General features: G+C 34.0%; 1 long non-coding RNA gene across 2 annotated transcripts in view; it reads left to right on the top strand.

Annotated features, from left to right (window-relative positions):
• Positions 1 to 24,352, top strand: part of LOC140848003 (uncharacterized) — a 1,137,778-nt gene that overhangs the window by 748,565 nt on the left and 364,861 nt on the right. For both annotated transcript variants that reach the window (XR_012128446.1, XR_012128471.1), the window contains one exon: positions 8,758 to 8,802. This is a non-coding gene — a long non-coding RNA (uncharacterized lncRNA). The remainder of the gene's footprint in view (positions 1 to 8,757; positions 8,803 to 24,352) is intronic.

Consider the following 24,352-nt stretch of genomic DNA (forward strand, 5'->3'; position numbering starts at 1 on the left):
GAATGTCAATGACTGGATCCAAATGAGAATCAGAGAGAAAAGCTGAGATGCAAACCTGTACATAAACAGAACACTCTATGTTCTACTTTAAAATAAAAATTATACAGGAAAATGCTTCATAAAGTAGCAATCCTTCTGCAATTACTGAACATTTCCCTGCAACGTTTCTTTCTTTCAAGCAATTTTCTTTATTTTCTTCTCTCATGAAGTGATACAGACCTGCAATTTCTCACCCCTTGGTCCAAACTGCGTATCATTTTTCTAGTGGTTCAGGCATTTACTGTTTTATATGTATATAAATGTGTATATACATATGTATATACACAGACAGGACAAAAACATATATATTGTCTTGACAAAATATTCTTTACACCAATTTTAACAGAAGGAATAATAGGTATGATCTTAAAGCATATTTAAATGCTTTAAGGTTGTTTTAAAAGTATAAAAACAAGGTACAGTAACAATTTCACAAGAGAAAGTGTTGAGCAGTTTACCAGTCTTACCCCACTAAAGGTTAAGTTACTATAAAATAGGATTAAATTTATCAAGATGTGAAGAATGTAAATAAGCCCACAGTTTTCCATCACTTTCACTACTTCTCAGGCCAAGAATGTATTAGATCTGCTCTTGCATTCCTAGTGGAAAAGTACTAAAAGCCATTACATCATAAAAATAAAAATAATTATAACAAGCAATGGTATTTGTTCTTGAAAAATCTGATTATGATTGTGTCATTCTGGGAGGTAGAATGAATCCTCTGACTTGACTGCTTTCCAGTATTATGTAGATGTAATTGGCACACTGTCACTGATGGCTTTTGCATATATAAACCACAGGAATTTAAATGTTGGTATATATTTAGATATTCTTGTAGACTAACCCACGAACTAATAAACTCAATTGGACACTGGATATAGTGCCAATGGAAACTTCCTAAATAGTCTTTCAGAGCATGAGTTCTCATTTTTAGAGGGATTCCCTAAAAATTCTCCATTTCCCCTATTTGTCATATTCTGTTTCCATTAAAAATAATAGAAATAGAGGGTTATAGATATAACATTTGTCTATCATCATAGCTGATTCCCCAAAGAGGGACAAGAGTCATCTGTGTGCCTTCCTTCACCTGCAAGCAGTTATCATCTTTTGTGGCCCTAGGACAAAGTTATCATGCAGTATATCCTTGAAAGGCAGGTAGAAATTATCCTAGACTTGATTGTTTCCTTTTTTGCTAGTTAATTTTGCTTCCTGATCAACTATCCCCTTAGCTAGATTTAGAATAAGCACATCTTCCTCCTTTCTGTATCTTATCTTCCTGTATCGCATCTATTGCTTTCATCCAATACTTTTTACCTTTCCCTGTCATTAAAAACAAAACAAAACACCATTTTGCTTGCCTGGACGATGATGCCTCTTGTAACTAGACTTCCAGACCTGACCTTACCCAGACAGCTGTCACTTTGACACTTGGGATTGAGCAGATCAATCCAAGAGCACTGCGACTTCAACTCTCTGCCACTTCCTCAAAGTCCTCATTGACTATCATATGTGTGATTTCACCAAATACAAGCTATATGACCTCGGTCAAGACTGTGATGGCAGCAGTCGATCATGGATGTCTACCATTTATACCCTCACATCTAAACATTCCCTTCCTACTACCACCCTTCCTTACCTTCAATCCCAAAGAGAATTTTTTTCTCATGTGGACCTCTGAAGTATAGCATAGTTCATTCCCTTAGCCTTCTCACCAAATTTAGCTCTCCAGCCTCAAAAATCAATCTTTCTTCCTCTCCCCCTCCACATAGGTTATTTTATTCTATTTTTTATATGCACAAACTTTTAAACTGCAGTGTTCATTCATAGTTAATAATTAAGTGATCAGACACACAGAAATTTAGCTTTTTACTTTTTCTTAAAAAAAAATTCTTTTTCTAAAATGGCTTTGTGGTTTCAAGTTTGCTACAGTTCCTACTACTCACTTCTGTCTCCCAACACCAGATGCCATGTATCAGTTCACTTACGCTATTGTTTCCTCTTATACTTGTTCATCTTCATTCACTGATGTTGCCTGCTTGATCCCTGTAGATGTTTGTGTTTATGGCCGTGGCGTAGATTTATATTTAGAGTCACAAACAAGGCAGTTTTCATTTTTAGAAAACTCAGACCAAATAGTTTTTGTTTTCCCAAAGTCATGTTACCCAATGCCCAGTCTTTTAATTCAACCAAATAATTTATCTATACCAGTGTTTCTCACGCTTGAAGGTGCCTTGGCGTCATCAGAAGGTCTTGGTAAACAGACGGCTAAACCCCATCCTAGATTTTCTGACTTACTAGATCTTGATTGGGACTAACAAACTTGTCTTTCTAACAAATTTCGAGTTGATGCTAGTTGGGGGCCACACTTTGAGAACCATTATGTTTTGCCATTTTTTTTTCAGGTTTATCTTCCCCAAATCCTTTCTGTTTACCTTTAAAATTATACTGAATATTTATTGTGTGTCTCCCAAGTTTGCTGTGAGTTTCAAATCGCTGTAAATGACAAAGAATGCTTCATAATAAATATAAAGCTTGTTTTCTTCACTAGGGCATAAGTTCCATGGAAGCTAGAGTGTATCATGTTTATTTTAATATTTCTAGTCCCTGATAAATATTAAATACTTTATATTCTTTTGAATAAATTAATGAATAGAAGGTAAAATCTAGGGCTTGGCTAAAATTAAGTAAAAAGGGAAAGAAGACAGAAATAGAGACTTGGTCCCTACCAATCAGTGACTATTTAAATTTGAGACAATAATTTCTAAGGAATTTCTATGCTTCTCTGATTTATTTGGTAGCTTAGTTACTATATTGTGTTAGAAATGCAAAGAGCAGCAGTGTATGATTCTCCCATAGTGCTTGCTGCAATAGTTTCTCTTCTGCGTAGGAAGAGTCTCTACATAAACATTCAAAGGATTGTAATCACTATCCAGAGACCGAATCCTCTGCCCTGACAGTTGGAAAACGACTCTATACGCTGACAGCCCCACAGGATGGGAAATGCAATAGTTCCGCTACAACTGTGTAGTATCGCTAAGCTTAATTGACTGCACCCATAAATAGTGGGAGAAAGTGAGAGTATGAAATCCATACAGTTCTTTAATTATTACATGCGACTGACTTGCAGAGAATCTCTGTAGCATAAAGCATTGGTTGTTTGAACTTTAAATTTTCTTTTTGTCCCTACTCACCCTAACTCAGCTTCATTTGCTTGCTCTTTCCTTATTCTTAAGCCTTGATTCTTACACCCTCACACATACTTCCCTCTCCTTACAGTTCTGCTGTAGGTTTCCACAGAGCCACTTTTAGTCCTCTTTTCTTACCTCTCCTCCTTACTAGATTCTCCAATCAGCATTCAAGCATTAACAATTAAGACACTATCATCTTTTCATTCCTTTTCAGATACTGCACTATTTACTCTAATTCACCCTGAAACTTTTCAAAAATGTTGTCTGCAAAGGCTGTCACACCCTTACCATTATAATCACCTTAGTGGTCTTGTCTTACTTACCCATGACTCTAAAACAGCTCTGTTAAGGACCCAACAGTGATTTCCATGTTGGGAATCCAAAGAATACTTCTCAGTTCTCAAATTATTTAACTTTTCATGATATGTCACAGTTAATCATGCCTCTTTCTTGAAGACTCTCTCAGTTTTCATACTACTCTGATTTTCCTGGCGTTGTTCCTTCCTCTCTGACTACAACTTGTTGTCTTCTTTCACAAGGTACTCTCTTCACCACACTCCTAAATATCAAAGTTCTTCTCTTCTCTCTCTACAGTCCTTCTGGAAGTGATCTTCCATGCTCATGACTTAATGTCATCTTAATGCTAACATTCCCCACCTCCGTTTACTCATCCATGCCTCCTATCTGACAGACAGGTCAATGGATCCACTGTCTACTGAACAGCTCTACTTGCTTGTCTCTAAGGTGCCTCAAACTTAAAGTACCCAAATTTTTACTCTTCAATTCCCAACTCCTCACTCCAGCAACACTTGACATTTTCTCTCTCTACCCTGCTATATCCACCCTATTAATTTTAGCTATACTGTTCACTCTAGTCTGATTCATCACCATTTCTGTCCCTGGAACTTTACCCTTATTAGTCATCTGCCTGAAATGCTGTTCTCTGCACCCTTCATCCAGGTAATTCCTATTCATCTGTAACTCTTAATTTAAAAATTCTTCCTTCAGAGATCTTCCCAGAACACTCAATCCCAATCTTACACTCTCAGAACATTTATTCAATTATTTGTGACACTCACCATGATTCATAATTCTACTTTTACATGAATGTTATGTTATCTTCTTAAGATACCATAAGCCTTATGAATACAACATCCTTAATTGTTTTCTTTCTTTTTCCAATCAGTGTATTGCCAGTGTGTAGCTCAGTGACTAATACATGCCATGCCCTTAGTAAATACCTGCTGAGTACAAGGTTTTCCTTGCAATTTTTCTTCTCACCAGATTTTTTCTAGCTGTCATCTCCATTTATATTTCCCCCAGATTGATCCCCCCTTCTCTCCCTCCCTCTCTTCCTCCTGTCCTTCTTCTCTTATTTCCTTTAATCTTTTCTTTCTTCATTCCTTCATGGAAAATATGGACTTGCTGGTTAAATCTAAAAGTTCTACCCACTTATCTAAAGTTCAGTCTTATTTAAGATAAGATAACTAGTTTAATTCAGATACAGAAATATATGCTTAATAGCAGATTTTTCTTTTCCTCTATTTTATTTGTCTTACTCTCTCTCTCTTTACAATTGGCTTTGTAGACCTACGTCAATTGGAAAAGTGAGATCTCCTGGATGACTGAGATAGATAATTCTGTCTTAAAAATACCTATGACTAACTCTCTGTATTGATTCATTCAATCGTTCATTTATTCACTCATTTAACCAATCTATTATACAGATCCTACTGTGTACTATGTACTTTTTTAGCCTAAATCTTGGATCCCCCAGTTACTTGTGAGTTGTCATGATGACAAATTAAGTAATCATTCCTCAATTTCCTTATCTCCTAAAATGGATAAAAATAGTAACTAACTTATATGGACAGTAGGGTAAGTAAATGAGTCATTACATGCAAAAGAGACTAACATAATAAACTACATATAAGTATTAGCTAGCATATATTTAACTTCACCATTAATTAATTGTTACTTTTCAAGGCATTGAGCTGTATGACATTGAACAAAATTAATTTTATGTCTTTACATAGTTTACATTCTAGTGCAGAGCAAATTGTGACCATTTGAACTAAAGTATAATTGGAATACAGGTAGCCCATTCCTTTATATTTTGTCTAAAGCTGCTTTGTGCTGCAACAGCAGCTTTGAATAGAAGCATCAGAGATCTCATGCCCAACTAAGCAGAAAATATTTACCATTTTTCTCTTTACAGAGAAAGTTTGCTGACTCCTATTCTAATGCAGATAGGCATACTTTCTTTGGGAGACAGCCTAGGTTATGGAAAATCCAGTGGAATCAAGGAGCTATGGATTGATATTCTAATTTTTCCATCTCCTTTCATGGTTTTAGCATGCTGCTTATCTTCCCTAAGCAACAATCTCCTTGATTTCAAAATCTGCCCAGTGCCTATCCTGATATATTCTTGGAGGGTTAAATAATATAGTATATATATACAGTATCTGGAAATACTGATGCTCAACAAAAATTTTCCTCTTTTGGAGAATCAATATAGGATAACATTTTTCTATTTTGATATTATAAGCTAATACTACAATTTTATGACTACATGAAGCCATTTTACATCAGAAGTCAAAGTAATCATGATCTGTAATAAAATAAATTTCAGTAAAAGAAAAATATATATTTAATTGAATGTAAATATGATATGTTAAACTCCACTTTCCACTTTAGTGCTATTTCTATTTTACCATATCAGTTTTGTTTTAAATTTGTCGTGTTTAAGTTACAGGTTAAAGCTCTTTTGATGCTAACGATTTTCTACTTCTAATTAGGTTTCCAAGGTGCTTCTAGTGCAAAAACCAACTGAAAATACTGTGTAAACTAAATTACATGGAGAGAACAATCTTGCACTGTATGATGGAAATCATTTGTTTTCCTTTTTAAAGGTTCCTCTTTATTAATAGTTTAAAGCAATGAATCTATGAATGTCTGTTTTGTTCACAGTAGTTAACCAGTTAGTAATGTTGCCTACAAAATTCCAATTTAAAAAATGACCTTTTAAAGATGCCATAGAAAATTAAATTTTAATGAGTGATAATAAATGGTGATACTTTTCACAGGAGGAAACACAATGCTTGCCTGGAGCCCTTGCCACATGTCATCCACTTTAGTGCTCTGTCATTGTGTCTTCCCTTTCATTATTTTCAAGGGAAGATGATGGGACAGCACACTTTGAAGAACTGAAAACAGTTTTAATATTGTGCTTACCAAAGGCGATCTCCATTGCTGGCTAATTAGGCAGGTGGCCCTCTACTGCTTTAGGGATGATTCTTTTGTAGAATGCGGCTCCATCTCTCCACAATGACAGTTTAAGGTGTTTAAACATTCCTTTGATTATGTGGCCTGATTAAAAAATAAATCTTCATGATTGGGCTAAAAAAAATGTGTTTTAAGCAGATGGAAATTCTCCGACTGTACTGAAGCAAGAATAGAAAGGTCTTCACAATGGTCAGCTTTCAGGTGGAAAACACATTTAGCAACCAATCAAATTGAATATTGGAAGAGAAAAGTGTAAGGACGAGGGATAAAAGAATCACACTGTATCCTGACACCTGATGATGTCAACTTTGACTTCCTTAATAAGACCAGAATGGTCACCAATGCTTCTTAGGCCAATATAAATAGTATTTTATTAATCCTCTGGGCCACTCAAGTTCATGGTCCCATTTACTAAATGAGAAGAATTTATCATAAATGTGCAATAATCATTGCAAACATAATAATTTATTGTTTCTAGCTTAAATTTTTAGAAATTGCGAAGCTCTCTTTTTATGATGATGCGTTCTCTACCCTTTTGGCCCTGAGGAGCCTATTAGCAGAGAGCTGAGCAATTCGGTTTCATCCGAAATAAATTATGCTTTCATTCTTAAAGTATAAATACTGAAGGACTGTAAAGATTAGAAAGCTTTTTGAAGCCTCTATCCCTTGAAGTTTTTTTTTTTCCTTGCTGTATAGAACTTCTGGTGCTAATCTAAAACAACACATCTTTCTAAAAGTTCAGAGCCAAATCGACTTAAAAAAAAAACACGGACCAGGATTGTGAGGATATACAAAATGAAACATATTACCGTGGAGGGTGGGGATGTTTGCTTCCTCAGAAGCTGTTTCTGAGATAGGGTGCTTTTGTATTAAAAAGTGGGGAGGTGACTAAACTAGTCACCTTCTCCTTCAAAATGATTAGAAAATTACAATTCCCAAGAAAGAGGAGGTGAATTCTCACTTTCCCTACCAAGGGTCTGGGAATGAAATGACACCTTTAATTATGATGGACTGTTGGCACCACTTGGGTAACAAGCTGATATAAATGAAAACTTTAATTGCCTCAGCATCAAGTATTTCATGTAAATGGTTTTCATCTTAAGTATAGTTGTTGGTGCAACTTCCATTATTTTTCCCTGTCAGCATACAACACAAGTGGCTGAGCCAAGTCTTAGTTTATTGCTATTTTATTGCCATTGGTGCCCAATGGCTAAAGAGCTTGTGTGTATTCACCAGCCATAACTTGTTACACTAATGGCAGTGGAGCCCCATGGGGGTGCTCAACTTTGACTTAAATAAAGTTGCAATTAGAAAAATAGGTGACTCTCCAGTTTTTAACAAACCTGGATCTTCACTTAATCTCAGAGTTACATCAAATTACACAAAGTGTCAAACCATTTTTCTCTGATTTAATATTTTTTAAAGTATTTCAAGTGAATACAACTCATTTGTCAGATGCTTAAATTCTTAACATTAACTCTTTGTGATCTGAACGATTACCAGATATTTCTCCTTTCCATCCTCCTCTACCCCTCATTTTGAAAGATGAGAATATAAGCTTAATCTGCGAAATTCCCAATATTTCATTTTTCTTTGTACATATTACAATTGGCTGCCCGATTTTTCCCCTCTAAGTTATGTGTAGAAATATGGAGAGATGAGACAATTCCAGAACTAAGAGTAAGTGGGAGAGGGGGGTTAATCTAAATAAATTATAAGAAGGGGAAAATTTGGTCATGTTTTCTCTTCACAGTGTAAAGAAATGTTTTTAAATTCCAAAAAGAAATATAGATCAGAAAGCTGCATTTATCAAAATGTCTAAAGACAGACGGACTCTGAAGAAAAAGGGAGCCGTCCAGGCTTCTTGAACAGGTGTACACTGATCTACTTGGGTTTGTAGCAGGTTAAGTGGATGGTTAATGATAGCAAACATCAAAACAATTTTCAGAGGGAACTTTTGAATGGCATAAATTGTATGGCATAAATTGTCATGACGGTTTCATGGGTACATACCTCCAAACTCATCAAGTTGTATACATTAAATATGTACACCTTTTTGTATGTCAAACCACACCTCAAAAAATTATTTAAAAAACGGTTTTTCAAGACCTTGTCAAAGATTAAAAATGTAAAACTGCCATTCAGCAGTTAATCTTTAAATTATAGTCTGAATTAAATTGTGTAATAAATCATATAATAGGTAGGTACATAAGCAATAAGTGATTCTTGCTCTTTCTTTGTTTAGAAATGAGGAGTGAATGAAGGCAGAAATTACTGGAAGGAAGGTCAGGTAAGTCATGTCATTTTTATTTCTTGCTTTGGAAATGTGCAGAATACATTGTATAAAACTTGTTCAGGAACTCTCGAGGGTTTGTGTTTCAGATAAATTAGACAAATTGAGTCTTTCAGAGGGAAATGAAATGCTTGCTATAGTTATGCTGCACAGAAATACATTACTTGTCCCAGACATCTTAAGATTCATGTTTTCTGCATGACAGCCACCTTACTGTCCTATACTGAAGTAGTATGAGAAACTTTGAATGAATTCCTATTTCAGAATTGCGAGTCTCATCTCTTTGTGTTTTGTTTTTTTCTTTTAATCTGGTATGACAAGTGTAGTGCTTAAAATCACATGACAGTATCAAGCTAAGCTTCTGATGTGACTCATATTAAAGTTTATGTGAAATAGGCCATAGACTAGAGTTGATTATAATGTATATGTTTTTTATGTTTGACCATAATTAGTTATTGCTTTTCTATGAAGTTTGAATGTATTTGACTTTATGAAAGGATAAAACAGTTGCTGTATTGTAGCGAATCATGTATGTAAAATCAAAAGCCATGGTGTTCTTACTGGTGACTCCTATGGTATATACTTCACTTCTGAGTTTGTAATTGATAGACATTCAGAGTCAACTGCTTCAAACAGAACTAAGCCAAAGTGTTTTCAAAAATTTCCTGAAGTCATTCTGAATGTAAGTGCATAACAAAGAACAAATAATATTATTTTCACATATAATAAATAAAATAATAACACCAAGAGCTTCTTTAAAAGGAAAAAGAGAAAGAAAGGAAGAAGGAGAAGGACAGAGGGAGGGAGGGGCAGGGGGAAGAACACTGCGGTTGTTTTGTAGACTCATTTTTCCTACTTGTGTACTCAGAAGATTAAATTTTGACAAACTTAGAAACCATACTTCTTTGTCTTTGTTGAAGCTTGCCAATTCAATGTTTAGCAGAACAGTGAAGGTTTGCAGATGATGGGAGCTGCATAAAGGGTGGAGTTCTGAGCCTTCCTTCATCTCCAAACTCATGTCCACATGGGCTTTTGCATATTTGGATTTTCCCTAAATATGTGTCTCAAGAAAGAGAGACTTTGTATGACAATATGTTAATATCAGTTAAATCTACCTAGTAGTTACCTGGTATCTGTAACACCAGTTATTGTTTTTGTCTATTTTTGAAATATTTCTTAATCAAATATTAACAATTCAAAAAATGTTTTGAAATAAGTCCACATGTCTAAAAAATGTTTTTGAGCTTTATCATGTTTTTGACGTCACCAACAGTTTCTTTTCTAATGAGTGAAATTAACAATACGTTGTCTAGTAGATTTCTTTCATTATAATGAGAAATTTTAATGGGTGCGAGAGAAGAGGGATAGTGTCAATATTATTGTTACCCCTTTGCAACAACAACCATATAGAGAATATTGTTTGTCCTGGACATACCCTAATTTATGCTCTACCCCTTTTCTGAAGTAATAGAACGTTTAGATGGGCAAGTGAGCCATCAGAGAAGGCTCCTTTACAGTAGGTTGTAATCACATGACTGAGTTTGGGCCAGTGGTATGTATTTGGAATATCAGTTGATAGCTTACAGGAACCTTCCCCAAGAGACAGCTAACTCCATCATGCCTTTGCCTTTTGGGGAGATGAAAATTCTATCTGCAAGGCAGAGAATATCCCGCTATCTCTGACACCATTAAGTTCCTCCACATTGCTACCTGAAATGTGAATCTGCTATGTGGAACTCAATCTTGTACTCATACCTCAAGAAGAGAGAAGATGAATATTGTTAATTTGTTTAGATATATTTACATATATATATATATGCTGAAAAATAACTTATCACCATTTTAACTGATTTTATAAAGAAGTGAAATTTCAGTTAATATTTATATCAGCATTTATAAACTGGTAGCCCCTATGTCAATCTGATTTACAGACATTATTAAAAACAAAAAAGGAAATATTTTACCTAAATATTAAGACTTGCATCTTCTCTTGGAAAAACTAGTGGTTCTAGTAACACTGAGCGCATGTTCTCATATGGCCCAAATATTGTGATGCTAAGGAGCAGCAGTCCCATTTGGAAATGACCGGGGACTCCAGGTTCCCACAGTCCTATCATCCCCAAATCTGCTTGTCTCAGTCTAAGTCTGCTGCTTATCTCATTTCATTCACTCACTCCACCCAAACCCTTGAGGTAGGGAACTCTGCACATAGTTCAGGAGCCAGCTGGACCTCTTTCAGAAGCAAATTGTCCCTTTCATTCCAGGAAATAAATGGATATGAGCTGAATTGCAATTCCACATTTTGTGAAATGCCCAAGTTTTCAATGAGATTTCTGCAATTCCCTACTGGTATCAAGGTTTTCATGATGTATCTTCATGCAGTTAGTTCTTTACCATGTTGACAAAGACATGAAACTCATCTACACAACTCAGCCCATTCATACAAGCATAATAATTTTTACATCAGAGTTGCGAATAAGAGAGAAATATCATATTAGGCAGTATATAACAAAATCTTATTTTTTATATTAGACTTCCAAGTTCCCTAAAACGTTATTCCCACTCTAAAGGGCGTCTCTCTTATCACCCTTGCCACAAAAGTTTGCATTCTCCCCTGTCTTTTTCTACTCCTCTCTTTTCTGCTTTTTTTCTCTCATCTGCCCTCTCTTTCTTCAGAAGAAATGTGTGCACAAACACACCCACAGACACAAATGCACACACACACAGTACACACACACTTCTCTTTGGCCCCTTTACCCATGAAAAACCGTTCCTTTTCTTGCAGTCAGTGTTGGAGCCCTCAGAGTTTTATCTTCTATTTCGAAATAATTACCAAGTTTGTTGTATTTGTTATCATTTTGTGCACTTATCTGTTTTCCATAAGTAAATGAGCCCATTCTGTGAATGTTAGAAGCAGCTTTTAAGATGATACATATGTATGTATTTTATCTTTACCTCATAAAATACAAAACTATAGTTTGCTTTTACTATGTGACCAATTATACATGTTGATTGTGTATGTCAATAGCCACTATCATTTGTAGTGACATTTGATACAACTTTTGAATCCCTGCTAAGGGACCCACAGAGGGATAACCTCAATTTATATACTAAGGGAAGTCAGGCAGGGTATGATCACATACAGGGAACTGCATGAGGTTGTTTTCTTCTCCCTGTGGTGATTGTTAAGAGGAAAATTATGGGACATCTAAAGAAGATATAGACTCTAAAAGATTTATGTCTGAGTTTGAAACCTGCGGAATTAGAGAAATGAATGCTAGACCTAAATATTTTAGCTTGGGACATTTTGAGAGAAAATTTCCTATTCTATCTTTGTAGTAAGATTGTGATTTCTTAATCTTGTATCTCTAAAAATGTTCAATTTTGCCAGCAATGGAGGCAGCCTTTGTAGATGATATCTGTGTGTAGCCCAGGAATTTTGTATTGGTGAATTTTGCCAAGATGATTTGTCTGATTTAGTTAAAAGCAACCAGACTCTGTCTTTCTGAAACCTAGTTTGATGTAAGGAATGCCAATTTTAGCCCATTTCATTCTCCACAGTGTTCTTCTAGGAGTGAAGATAATGAAACATGTTCTATTTGGGTCTTCCTACACAACAAAACAATCTAGCCAGATTGTAAATTAAGTAGTGTATTATAAATTATGTAGCATGGAATGCCAAAATGAGACATGGCCACCACACATAATTAACCTGGAGTAAACACTAAGTGCATCTACAACCTCAGTTCAGTAATTTTAGGGGCCAGAGATGAGAGGATGTTTATTTTAAAGACCCATTTTTATAGTTGACGTTAATGTGTTATACCTGAAAATTCACATCTTCTTGTCCAAAGACATGATATTTTACTGAAATATAAATTTCCTGATGGTTTAACCCAACTTCTGAAATTAAAATGTTTTATAAAACAGCTAATTAGTATATACAATAGTTGACTTTTTATATACTTCCCAAATTTGCAACTAAAAATAAAATGCATCTTACAAACCTACAAATCTTGTAGGAAATTTGAGAGGATTAACAAAACTTAGGATGTTATGGTATATATTGTAGCTCATATTTATATTTTATTTCCTTTCTCCTACTTTCCTTCTTCCTTTCAAAATTCCATGATTAATACTCACTCTGTCTTTAAAGAAGAAAAAGCAAACTTGCTGAGATGTACTGGTATTGTTCTGTTCATTTATCCTAAGATAATTTTTCATCATTTGCTTTGCCAAAATGGCTTTTTTTGTTAGTATATGGGCATAAGTAGTGGGAATTAGCTGGAATGAATGCATTGTTGATTTCTGATAAAATTATTAACTGTTCTAAATATCAAAATGTCTGGTATTACCTCTAGGATGAAACACCTCACAACTTTTTTGCCCTGTTCTTACTTTCTGGTTATAGAAAATATGGAAACTAGTGTTTGAGAGGTTCCTTAATAATTGATGTGATGGTTTGATTAGTCTACCTGGATTCATTGTCCCATCTTTTTGACTACTGTTACAATAGGGATAACTTTCACATGCTTGATTAAAAAAATATAATTATGTTTGTCCAAAATTTTAATAACTGTATATCCAATGGCAGCTGTTTAGTTTGAGCCCTCAAATAATTGCTTCATGTTATTCAGAAGTAATTCAGTAGACTTCCCCACATTATTGACTTACACGTTATTCTTGAAATTGTTTTGTGCACATTGAATAAATATTGGTAAGAATGACAGATTCTAATTTCTAGTCTTTTTTCAAGTTCTACCTCTGCTATATTACAAGTCAAAAAGATAAGGAAATAAATATTTAATTCCAAACTAATTTTTAACGTTGCTAAATGTATTTCCTAGCCACTAGAATTTTCTTTTCTCCTTAACTTTTTGAATAAATGGGAAATAATATCTAAAACTTCACTATAACCAAAACCTGCTCTTGAGAAATTTGGATGAGAGTAAGGGGAAGAATTGATTGAAAGTCTGCCTTGCAATTATTGTGTTAACACACTGTCAAGAGGCATATATAATTCATATGCTGGAGCCCTGCTCTTCCACTATACTCAAGATGCATGCTATAAGACTGCAACATATTGATAGCAAGCTCCTTCCAGTATCTTGGGTAATAGACCCTGTAGACCTGTATGGGTAGACCTATCTTGGGTAATGGACCCTGTATAGTCCAATAGAGATTCTCCTTCTCTTGAATTCTCTATTTAAAGATTTTGAAATATTGGAGCTCCAAAGCAGTTTGAACACATTTTTCCTATTAATAAAATATTTTTGCTTTCACCCACACAGCTAGTCATTGTTAAGCCAGTGCAGTAATTATAAAATACATGTTGTGCACACTCTGCCTGTTAGAATTCATTCATTAGTAGGCTTTTAAAATCCAATTATGATTATTTAAAAAAGGACTTCAGCCATTTCCCAATATATCTAAACTATATCATACACTTACTTTTAGATACAGTTCAGCATTATGAGATATGAAACCAATAGATACCTTATATTAATTCTTAAACCAAGTACTGATAAAACTGCTCTTGAATTCAACACCCCTCTGAGTAAGAATTATCTAGTACTAGGAGGCTCTTCAAACTTTGCAGCTATAAATCTGATCTATTAAAACAAGTGAAGCTTGTACCCTTTTTCAGGAAAGTATTATATTATTAAAAAGGTTCATGAAACATCACTTCTAAGGAGTTGAAGATTTCAGTCATAACAATCCTGAAAAAGATTACAGAGAACCTTCAATACATTTATGAATCATAATAATACTTTCATTAAAAAATTAAAAGAACATTTTCTGGAAATGGCACACTCCGCAAGAATGTCTTCCCCACTCAGTTTCTGAGAAGAAAATCTCCATTAGTTACAGTAGAGTTAATAGGACATTAAGGAATCAACAAATAGGATGCTACCTTATGCAGTTGTAGAATATGAATGGCAGGGTTACCTATGCCTTGATTTGGAAAATAATTTGCAACATTGCTGGATTCAGATCAAAATAAGATAAGATACCTCTTCTGCAGTTCTGTCATCTTAGCTAAAAGTTATTGGTTGCTTAAGACAAGTCAGCACAGAAAGATGAAACAAAACAACAACGCAAAGATAAACTGATAATTCAATGGCTCTTAAATATGATGACAAATATAATTGAAATTGGTTGGGCTGCTAGAAATTTTTTACATAAATTCAATACTTAATCCCAGGCTTTACTAATATGGGAGTGATGAAGAGAATGAGAGTACCATATATGGCTAATAAATCTAGAATGTTTGTATTTTTCTCTTTTATGGCCATTCAAGGAAAATGAAACTTAGAAGACAGTGTAAGGCCCAGATATAACTAAGTAGTAGAGTGCTAGTAGTTAAAGCTTAGTGCTATAATACTTCATTTTGCTAGCCGTAGAACGGTCATCAATCAGCACATTTGTCCACTGTAGTTTTCATGTTACACTTTGTAATTTTAAAATAAGATTTCAAATTCATAGAAAAGAAGTAACATATCTACCACCATATTGTGAGTACATGACAATCAAAAACATCTCTGGATAGCTGAATCAATAAACCGTTTTATATTTGAGCTCATGAAGATGTGTCCATCTTTCAGGGCTTTAAAATTATAAATGTATTAGATAGCATATCACTTTTCTCCTGACTTGGTATCAAATTCACAATAGATGACATGATCATCAATTTAAAAATATCAAATACAGGCAATCAAAAAATTAATTTGTGAAATGTAAAATGAACTTTGTTTTATCAAACCTGACTTAAATATGTATATAAAATAAAGGCTACTTAACTTTCTTTTACTTTAATCTGTTTTAATAAAACTGAACCAGGATATATATATATATATATATATATATATATATATATATATATACACACACACACACATATACATATATATATACACATATATATATACATATAATTAAGGTATCATTGATATACACTCTTATGAATGCTTCACAAGAAAACAATGTAGTTACTACATTCACCCATATTATTAAGTCCCCCCCCATACCCGGTTGCAGTCACTCTCCATCAGTGTAGTAAGATGCCAGAGTCACGACTTGTCTTCTATGTGCTGAACTGTCTTCCCCGTGACCCCCCCACACCAATGTGTACTAATCACAATACCCTTCAAATCCCCTTCTCCTTCCCTCCCCACCCACCGTCCCCCACCCCTCCCCTTTGGTAACTACTAGTCCCTTCTTGGAGTCTGTGAGTCTGCTGCTGTGTTCGAACCAGGATATATTTTAACTCATTAGTGATGTCCTGAATAAGGTTCTCATTTTTTCACTTTTAAATATAATCATCTCTGGATGAAAAATACTGAGGCTTATGATGCAATGGGTGACACTTCAGTAAAGAGTCAGTTTCAAAAGAAAATGTACGGACATGGAAGAATCATTTTCGTATAGCAGAAACCATATTGATCATCTCAAGAACATTCTTTTAATTATTGTAACAGAATATTAGAAAAGAGAGTATAAATCAACACCTTCATAGGATTTCATTAATTTTATCTGTCAGCAAATACACCTTTCGTACAAATTATATGATGAAAACTATGCAGAAGCTTAGGGGATCAAAGTCCTTGACCTCAAGGAGGATGAGTAATAGAGAGATCCATTGTCTCAAATAGAAAGCAGTTCTCAAAATATCCATGTGTCCCTACTCATTAAGATTCCAAGTAAGTAGGAAGGGAAGCTAAACACTGGTGAGTTAGTATATGAGTGGCTGCAGGGAGGCAAGTGGTACAGAGAATGATGCTCATAAATTACTCAGAGGTCAAAATGAATAGAGAATTACAACATGGCATTGAGGAACATGGTATGAAATGTCTTCAGGAGGAAAAAAAATTGTTTGGAGGAAAGGAATAACATAGGTATAATTTTATACAGCCAACTAGAAAAAATATCAATTTCTATTTCCCAGTTTGGTATTGGTCTAATTTGACATAAAATTAAATTTAAAACTCTGTTTGTATCTCCATATCTTGCTCATTTATTATGTATCGAGAGTCCACATTGGTCTCTAAAACCACACTATATTGATTCTGATAGATTTTAAATTCTAAAGGACATTTTTGGTGATGAGGAAATGGTTTCAATATGCAGTTGAAAGTCAAGATACCAAATTTCAAATTAGACATGACAAGCCTAATATAAGGGACATGTACTTCCCTCTTGAACTTGAATATAAATTCAAAGTCATCTGTGCAGACAATAGGAACAGTATTTATTTTAAAAAAGGAAAAAGGGAGGCAAAAATATGTTGAAATAATCAATGGCTGTACAATAATATAAAGGAATTGAATAGATTTGTCAGCATGTCAGAAATGAATTGCAATCATGACAAAGAAATTAAGGTAAAAGGAATTTTTCCAAGGAAAAGTGGCGTGCAAAATAAAAGCATTAGTGTGAATACAGTTTTCAGTAACTCTCTTTGTGGAGATTAAAGTTTATGTTTGTTGACAGTACAACAGGGACATGTCACACAATGTAGAAATGATCATGCCATAACCACTTCTCAGTTGATGGTGTGATTTTACATGCAGTGATTGACATTAGATAGAATTCAACATGCACTTCCATCTACTGACACAAGCCAGAGGAGGTGTCTGCATGTATGGATGCACTTATTTGAGACGAAAGCATATTCTGCCGTGATATCATAAGGACCAGTCCTGTTGCTTATACGTTAGCATGACTTTAGGAAAAAGTAACAGAAAGTTAATTATTTGTTTTTTTATTTTACAGATACCATTTATATATCCAGTGATCATGGCTTACATAGGCTTTTTGAATTCTGAGAAAATTTAGGCCTACTAGAAAAATTACTTATTATATTAGTAATAGCAGCATTAGTGGAAGTGATGGTTATAATACACATTTATTTGGGAATTATTATGTGAGGAGTACTTTCTGTGTTTTACTTCTTTTTACCTTCTCTAATTCTAATATTTATAGTCCAGAGGTATATTGATGATATTTATTTTAAAGAAAGAATGAATTTATATGTATTTATACAAATGAATAAATATCCAGTGGAAAGCTTTTAAGAAACAGGACCCAGCTTCAAGGGTTGGCTGGGCAGGTGCTATGTTTTACAAAAATTGGCAGACAGAGATGATAAATGATCTAATGGAAGCCTTGGATTCATCACAGCAACCAGATTTGTTCATTTGTGTAGCTTTCTCTTGGGCTCTGTATTCCTAATAATCTACATTAATGCAAGTGAAACTATGAGGGGTACAGTTCTGACCAATCTTAGAAACTGGCAAAATTTTTTACAACTCCAATCTCTTTATATATTTTGGGTTTACATCACCATGCTATCAGAGCTTACATTTCCAATATATGCAGGGCTATTTGCATGAATACTTACAAACCTTAATTGTTTGGGTACTGGCATACTGGCAAAAGCTTAACTGGTTCTCCAAGAAAAAAAATGCATAGACATGCATGTGTATATTTATTATAAATTACGTAATATATAGGACACAATGTATATAAAATAATGAAATATAAATGCTCTTTATTTTTATTTTTTTCATTCATTTAATGCTCTTAATTTTTTTATCATTTTTTATTGGAACATAGCTTATATACAATATTGTATTGGTTACAGATGAATAACTTGGTGATTCATCAGTTATACACATTATTAAATCTTCATCATGATAAGCATAGTTACTATCTGTCACAATATAAAGATATTACAATATTATGAGCTATTTTCCCTATGCTATACTTGCATTCTCTTTATTTAAAACTCCCCATGGCCCATTGATTCTTAATGGGCCTTGATTTTAGCCAAACTGTGCTGTCTGTAGCTAACTAATGGCTGCTATTGATTGATTACGGTAGTAGTTCTGACATGAATGTTGGTTTTTATTATTTATATTAATGACTAAGACAAAAAAATACATAAATTGCAACTTCACTCAAATTCATCAATGACTTGGGCAATTTCTTTGTTGAACTGAATAATAGCATTCAAATACTAAAAGAATATTTCCTCATTTTTTGTTCTATTAAAAATGCTACAGGTGTGATGTTGAGATTTGTCTACATTATTACCATTTTGTATATTACTTTCTTAAGTGTAGACAAGGGGTCAGTCAGCTATTGCCTACCAGAGAAATCTGGACCACTGCCTGTTTTTGTAAATAGTTTGGTGGGAACACTACCAAGCCTATTTGTTTATATATTTGCCCATGTCTATTTTTACATTAAAACAACAGAGTTAAGTAGTTGGAATAGAGAGCGTATAATGCACAGAGCCCAAAACATTTACCTATTTGTCCTGTAGAGAAAGTATTTGCCATCAGCGAAGTGGTAAATCAAGTGCTGATTAAACTGTTTGCCAATTTTTTGTGATGTTTGCTCTAATGTAAATATTTCCAGTGTAAGCCCAAGAACCTAAGATAATGGTAAAATATAGTAAAGTAATTAGGAACTTGTGGGTTGAATTGTGTCCCCAGTGATGATATGTTGCAGTTCTAAGATCCCTGGCACCTGTGACTGTAACCTATTTGCAAACAGGGTATTTGCAGTTATAATCAGTTTAAGATTAGCTCATACTGGATGAGGATGGGCCCTAAATCCAATGACTGGTGTTCTTAAAATCAGAGACAAATTTGAAGACATAGAGGAAATATAGGAGGGTAGACCATGTGAAGATCAAGGCCAAGTAGAGTTATGCCATCACGAACCTAGGAATGAAGAAGATCACCAGCAATCACTGGAAATATTTACATTATTTTACATTATTAGCAAAAACAAGGAAGGATTCTCTCCCTGAGCCTCGAGTGAGCAATGGCAACCACTTGACTTTAGACCCGTAGCCTCCAGGACTTGTGGTAACTTAGTGGTAATTTGTTATGGTAACCGTCATAAACTAACACCAAAATTTTGAGTTTTGAGTATACACTTCCTTTATTTTTCATATGATTGTCTGGTAGGTTTATATAATTAGAATTTTAATGATGGCTTTGTTTAACAAAAAATTCCTGAAAATGTGACAAAATCAAGAGTCAGCTGGGGCCTGTTTCTCTTAAAACAAGTGGTGATATCAAGGCTACATCCTCTTCCAGGGGAGGTAACAGATTTCAAGTTCAGATTTATTTCCAGCCTTCCATGATTCCAGAAATCAAGTTTTGTGAAAGTGGGACACAGCAATGAGAAATTTCAGGAAACAAGTGTTGAGTCTTGCTGTTGAAGCATTAGCGTTTGGATCTGACTTGTCTGAAAGAAATTTAAGTGAGAACCTGAGTCATGGGCTTGAGGGATGATACTTGATTTTAAAACCCATCTGACAGTGTGGCCTCAATCTCTGTTCTATTCTGTTTCAGTTAAGATTGACTCAGGTACTATATGGAGCCAAACCACAGATGCGAATATCAGTTGGCCCATTCTTGAACTGCAAAATGGAGAAGCAAAAGCAATGAGTCTATTATCAGACTTAATTTAGAAATAAAAAAGGTTTAGAAATTTTTAATATGAATTATCCATTGCCTAATTATTTCATGTCTTTCCAAAGCATGTTATTCCCAAACTATGGGTTTAGAGTAAATTTTCATAGCATATATCTTATAAATCCATACATAAATTTGTAGTTTTCATAGTACTTTGTGTGGTAACTTTCCTGTCCTCTGCACACTCCATGTCTTACTATATTAAGCTTGAGAATAAACTACCAAACATTTAGTAATGGGAATACATGTTCACCAGTAGAATCATATTAACCACAAAAATGCATTAAATATGAAGATCAGGAGACTAAAATTATTCTTTATTATTAATTAAATGAAACAAATTAAACCTTTCTCTCACCTTTTTATCCCTTTCCATGCAGTGGTAAAAGAAATTGATATTTGCCAACACTGTACATTTGTCTGATAGATTTCTTGTTTCTTGTTGACTGACCAGCTTCTAACTCTGTAAGGTCAAGAGCACTATTTTATATTCTGCTGGTAAACCTGAGGAATTTTAATCTATAGGTTATTTACTTACAGGAAAGTTCTTTGGTATAATAAGTAAGCGGACCCTTGTACTTTTCTCTCATTCTTTTGTTTGACCAATAATATCATAAATTCATTATCATAATCTCCCAGGCTATTCTCCCAATTTAGTTTGAATATTTATTGAAACACTCTTCCAGTTGCATAAATGTTGCCTGTAACAGAGTCTGCTCTGTCTTCACAATGATAGACCCTTGTCTTATACTATATATTGTATATCGCTATTTATTTTGTGTTCACTAATAGCAATATCATAGCCCTAGATACCAAATTCAAGTTAGAGATATTAGATGTGAAATTGTATCATCTGTAAATATTTTGATACATAAAATGATAATGCTCCATTGCATGTCATACATAAATGTATGTAACTACCACTTCACATTGAACATTTTGAAGTTAACTTGGAAATTAACAAGAAAAGTAGAGATTAGAAAAACAAAAATAATGCACTCTGCTTCCAAGATACACAGCCAAACCCCTGATATGGAAAATGAGGCTGAGAAAGGCATTCTTTTTCAGAATGGGTAAATGTTCATGTCACAGATTATTTCAAAAGTTGCTGAATAAAGTGATCAGAGGAAAGTCTGATTGAATGTTTTTTCTATTTTTAATCAAAATAGGAATAAGAGTGATGGTACTTTCTATATGATGGGTAACATAATATTACAGTTTTTATAGATTGAAATTTAATAATAGTATTCATATGAAAGCATCAATTGGTTTTCATACTTTAATTTCCATTAACACATTAGTTCTGGGACCATTAGGAATAAATAAATGGGAAATTATGCACACATACATATGCAGCTTTAGTCATAAGAGCTATAAACTGCAAAAAACAGTCCTCCTGTTGTCTAACAAGAGAAGAATAGATAAACTATACACACGCATTTCCACCCTTGCTCCAAAAATACATTTTAATGAACTCTGTCTTCTGCTCATCTGGGGAGTATATTATCCATTTAATGTGTGGGCGATGACTCTTAGGCCCTACGAGTCATTTTCCTCCACATGGAGGCAGTTCAGGTGAAGGAAAGCTGCACCTTGATGAAGATTATATTCATATCCTCTGGCAGGATATGTTCCTCTTTGGCAGGATGTGTTCACCTTTGGCAGAAGAGGCTATCTTCAATGTGGAGTATAGATTCTTAGAAAATATATTTAAATTCTTCTGCATTGAATATTAAAATAACCATGACTCTCAGGATCTCTGTTCAAATTAGATTCCTGAAAAGCAGCACAGTACTCATAATAGCTACAACCTGAAAACATTCCTTCTGCCTGTTGTCTAACAGCAAAAGAATAGATTAACTCTACTGTATTTTACAATGGAATACTACTCAGGAATAAATGAGGAACAAACTACATGGGTTAATCTCAGAAACATTATGTAAAAAAATCCAGACTTAAAAGATTACGTATTTGATGCTTCCATTTCTATGAAATTCTAAAACAGGCAGAGAAAATCTATGGTGATAGAAATCAAAAGAATGGTTACTTTGATCAAGTTATTTGTTTTTTGCTATTGAATTATAGGAGTTCCTTACATATTTTAGATATTAACCTTTATCAGATGTATGGTTTGCAAATATTTTCACCCATTCTATAGATTGCCTTTTCATTTTGTTGATTGTTTCCTTCCCTGTTGCAAAAGCTGTTGAGTTTAGTGTAGTCCTACTTGTCTATTTTTGTTTTAGTTGCCTGTGCTTTTGGTATCATATCTAAGAAATCATTATAAAAATTAAGTCAGGAAACTTTTCCCTTAGGTTTTCTTCTAGGAGTTCCATAGTTTCAGGCCATATGTTTAAGTCTTTAATTCATTTTAACTTCATTTTTGTATATAGTATAAGATAGGGGTCCAATTTCATTTTTGTGTGTGTGGATATCCAGCTTTCCCACCACTATTTGTTGAAGAAACTACCCTTTCTCTATCATGTGTTCCTGGCATCCTTGTCAAAGATCAGTTCACCATATATGCACCAGATTATTATGGGCTCTGTGTTCTGTCCATTGTTCTATATGTCTATCTTCATGCCAGTACCATAGTCTTTTAATCAGGTAGCTTTGCAATCTATTTTAAAATCAGAAAGTATGATGTGTCCATCTTTTTCTTCTTCCTCAAGAACACTTTTACTATTATGTGTGCTTTGTGGTTCCACATAAATTTTATATATTTTTAACTTATATAAAATATATGCCATTTAGATGTTGATGAAGATAACACTGAATCTGTAGATCACTTTGGGATATATGGATATTTTAACAATATTAATTATTTCAATCTATGAACATGGGATGTCTTTCCATTTATCTGCATCTTTATTAATTTTTTCATCCATGTTATGTGGTTTTCAGATGTCTTTTACCTCCTTTGTTAACTTTATTAAAAAGTATTTTATTCTTTTTCATGCTATTGCAAATGAGGTTGTTTTCTTTTTTTCCTTTTTTAGATGGTTCATTGTTAATGGACAGAAACATAATTGATTTTTGTGTATTGATTTTGTATCCTACAACTTTACTGAATTTGTGTTTTAGTTCTCCTTTTTTTGTGGAGTCCTTAAGGTTTTCTACCTATAGGAACACATATTTTTCAAACAGGGAAAATTTGATTTCTTCCTTTATTATTTGGATTTTTAAAATTAATTGCTCTTTCCCAACTACACTGGGTAGTCAAAGGACTTGAACAGACATTAAAGAAGAGATACAAATGGCCAACAAGTATGTGAATAGATAGATGCTCAATATCCTTAACTGTCAAGAAAATACAAATCAAAATTACAATGAGCTATCACCTCACACCTGTTAGTATGGCTATAATTTTTAAAAAATGATAAATCTTGACAAAGATGAAGAGACATGCACATTGTGTACACTTGTACACCCTTGGTGAGAATGTAAAATGGTACAACACCTATAAAAAACAATGCAGGGTTTCTATGAAAATTTAAAATAGAAACCATGTGATCCAGCAATCTCACTTCAGGATACATACTCAAAAACTTGAAATATGGATCTCAAGAAGATATCTGCACTACCACGTTCATTACAGTATTATTTGCAATCACTACATTATAGAATCAACTAAACTATCCATCCACAGATGAATGGAAATGACAATGTGGTATATACATAAAATGGAATGTTATTCAACCTTAAAAAAGAAGGAAATCCTGGCACTTGTGACAACATGGGTGACCCTGGAGGACATTCGCTATATAAAACAATCTTGTCACAGAAGGTCCACTTATATCAGGTCCCTAAAATAATCAAACTCATAGAACCATAGAAAACAATCGCAGTTTCCAAGGGCTAAGGGATTAAGGAGGAAATGCAGAGTTGTTGTTTAGTAGGTAAAATGTTCAGTTTTGCTAGATGAATTACGTTCTAGAAACCTGCTGTGTGACATAATGCCTAAAGCTAACAATATGATATTTTACACTTCAAAATTTATTGAGAAAGTAGGTCTCATGTTAAGTGTTCTTACTACAAATCAAGACAAACAAACGAAC

This window comes from Manis javanica, chromosome 1, assembly GCF_040802235.1.
Source record: "Manis javanica isolate MJ-LG chromosome 1, MJ_LKY, whole genome shotgun sequence".
NCBI classification, from domain to species: Eukaryota; Metazoa; Chordata; class Mammalia; order Pholidota; family Manidae; genus Manis; species Manis javanica.